Consider the following 3,508-nt stretch of genomic DNA (forward strand, 5'->3'; position numbering starts at 1 on the left):
TAACGTAGTATTGGTATACATATACCGTACTACTTTATCAAGTGATTTGGATCATATACCCGACTACTTTATCAAGTGATTGGATCATATACCCGACTACTTTTATCAAGTGATTTGGATCATATACCCGACTACTTTTATCAAGTGATTGGGATCATATACCCGACTACTTTTATCAAGTGATTTAGGGTCATATACCCGACTACTTTTATCAAGTGATTTGGGATCATATACCCGACTACTTTTATCAAGTGATTTGGGGTCATATACCCGACTACTTTTATCAAGTGATTTGGGATCATATACCCGACTACTTTTATCAAGTGATTTGGGATCACCTAAACCTGATACATTACATTTATTTGTCATTTTTATACCCACATTACGAAATAACAAAAATATATAAACAATATTCACTTTTAAAATTACTGTCTCTGTTAGTTTAGGTTATTCTCAGTTGTTCGTTAAATACTTTAGGTAGAATATTAATTTCATACTAATGAGAAACAACGAATGTCACCAGGTGTATTCGTACCATAACGCTTAAAAGCCTATTGCTTTTTACACACAGTATAAATAAAAAGAACATAGTTTTTAATTTTGTAGTTTCGTGTCATGCCACAAAAACTAACCACCGTTTTACTAAGGGGCTAGTAAGCTTACTGCGCATATTTAATTCTCTCAATTGTAGGCAAAACTCAACGTTATGATAGCAGATTCAGAACTTCCCAATAAACAGATATCTTAGAGAATCCAAACCTTACATTATATAAATAAAAATAGTTTTTATAGCTTTGATCTCAATAACTAAAAAAATCTAAAAACTTCAGTACATATCACATTTTAAACATAGTAGATTATAAAAATAAGTTGATGAGCATTTTCTTCAGTTGCCAAAGATTTCGACAGTAAATTCTTTGAAACTCGTAAGATACTATTTACGTAAAAGGCATAGACGTTTCAAATTGACAAACGTAATAAAGCAATTTTATAGTAAATCTTTATTAAAAAATATATATCTGTTGAGCCAGACTACTAAATGCAATAGCTTTTTAATAAGAGGAATAACTGACTGCTGATAAAAACAACATTTGGTATTCCTCTAAAAATGACTCAGCGGTAAGACTGATGACATATAACACAAAAATTATGTGTTCGATCCCTGTGGTAAATGTAGGACAGATAATCCATTGTGAGCTTCGCGCTTAACAGAAGTCAAATTTTGATAATGCGTGCACGAAAATTTTTATCAATCGGTGTACAGTATAAAAAGAAAACATTATCCATGAAATGTGAAATGCTAACTTTTTAGGAATGACAAAAGCCCAAGTACTAAAACAACCATAAACAAAAACTTTTTTTTTTAAATGGAAAAACTTCAGGAGCATTAGATTATAAAAGCGAAGCAAACTTCAAATATACACGTTTATACGCATTTACAATAAATAAACTCTTTAACTTACCATTCAACTTTGAAAATTGGTATTTGGAGTAATAAGTTTCCAAATAAAACACTTCAGAACAATAGAGTCCCTGCAGGCAAACGAGACTGAATTTTTTAATATGAATAATGTTTTCGATTAATGATTTCAATCGAAACGCAATGTAGTTATTCGCTTGTCAGTGCGTTGTATGCTTAGATGTTGTTTATATCTTATAGAGAACTTAGATATCACTCGTCGCTCCTCTAACTTTTACTCATTAAACTTTGAGCTTCTATTTGCCCTCTAGCGGTCTTTTTTGTGGCTGAGGGCAATTACAACACTTGTAACTCTTCTTTACCCGGAAGTAATGAACAATTTTTATTACGGTTTATAACATGTGAAAAATAGGTATTTTGTTGATCTTAAACAACAGATATATCTTGTGAGTTGTGAGTCTTCTGTTTATGGTTATGATCCCAAATGAAGTACCATTCAGAACAAAATCCCTAACTGGATCGTACCAACACTAACATTTTTCAAAAAGGTAACTGACTGATGTAAAGCCAATAATTAAGTTTTCAAAACATTGAATCATCGTGCGACTGATGATTTATTTAATATTAATACAAACAATATATGTCTTGACAGATATTTCCCAGAAAGCTAGAATAACTTTTTCCTCTTACTGACTTGTTTGAAAAAGAATAATAAGCACAGTACGTGTTAGCCAAGTAACCCTTTCGCCAACTACTTCGAGGAAGAATAAGAAGCACTATATTTGACAGTCAAATAACCATCACGCCAACTTCTTCGAGGAAGAATAAGAAGCACTATATTTGACAGTCAAATAACCATCACGCCAACTTCTTCGAGGAAGAATAAGAAGCACTATATTTAACAGTCAAATAACCATCACGCCAACTTCTTCGAGGAAGAATAAGAAGCACTATATTTGACAGTCAAATAACCATCACGCCAACTTCTTCGAGGAAGAATAAGAAGCACTGTATTTGACAGTTAAATAACCCTCACGCCAACTTCTTCGAGGAAGAATAAGAAGCACTATATTTGACAATCAAATAACCCTCTCCCCAATTTCTTCGAGGAAGAATAAGAAGCACTATATTTGACAGTCAAATAACTGTCTCGCCAACTTCTTCAAGGAAGAATAAGAAGCACTATATTTGACAGTCAAATAACCCTCATGCCAACTTCTTCAAGGAAGAATAAGAAATGCTATATTTGACAGTCAAATAACCCTCTTCAAGAAAGAATAAGAAGCACTATGTTTGATAGTCAAATAACCCTCACACCAACTTCTTCGAGGAAGAATAAGAAGCACTGCATCTGACAATCAAATAACTGTCTCGCCAACTCCTTTGAAATGGGATAATAAGAGCACACTATATATAGCAGAACATGTGAAATATATATGAACTATTAATGACCCTCGGCCTATTATTCTTATATTGAATATACGATGTCTTTAATGATAATAACATAGGGGGTGCTATTTTTCTGTTTTCTATAGAACCGTCGTCTAAAGAAGTAGCGCTCTTTTATATTGGCCCTATCGGTGGCTCAACGGTAAATCTGAGGGCTTATGACGCTAAATATTGGGTTTCAATACTCACGTTGCGCAAAGCACAAATGGTCCATGTGTAGCTTTGTGGTTGATATAAAAAAAACAATGAAACTTTTATATTAATTTTATAACTGTTACGACCGTTACAATAATTGTTTAGCCTTTGTCGTCTTCATTATGATAAGGTAACATTAAGTTACCTGAGGGCTATTTGCTCTAGCCGTTCCTAATTTGAAGTGATAGACTAGAGGGAAGGCAGCTAGTCAACAACACCCCCTGCCAACTCTAGGGTTACTCTTTACCAACGAAATATTCCAACATTACAACGACCCAATGGCTGAAAGGGTGAACATGTTCAGAGATGGGATTCGAACTCATGACCCTCAGATAGCGAGTCGAGTGCCTCAACCACCATGTCCTTGGTAATGTCATTCCGGAGTTGAATCTGTGAAATTGTTATAACACGTCGAGTATGATACTCTCTAAAGCCGAATAAAGT

The 3,508-nt window shown here is 33.8% G+C and overlaps 1 long non-coding RNA gene across 1 annotated transcript in view; it reads right to left on the reverse strand.

Moving 5' to 3' along the window:
* LOC111085194 overlaps window positions 1-1,640 on the reverse strand; it is a 6,251-nt gene extending 4,611 nt beyond the window's left edge. The window contains exon 1 of the long non-coding RNA XR_002610030.1: window positions 1,464-1,640. This is a non-coding gene — a long non-coding RNA (uncharacterized LOC111085194). The remainder of the gene's footprint in view (window positions 1-1,463) is intronic.
* Window positions 1,641-3,508: the final 1,868 nt, after the last annotated feature.

This window comes from Limulus polyphemus, unplaced genomic scaffold (genome assembly GCF_000517525.1).
Source record: "Limulus polyphemus unplaced genomic scaffold, Limulus_polyphemus-2.1.2 Scaffold268, whole genome shotgun sequence".
NCBI classification, from domain to species: Eukaryota; Metazoa; Arthropoda; class Merostomata; order Xiphosura; family Limulidae; genus Limulus; species Limulus polyphemus.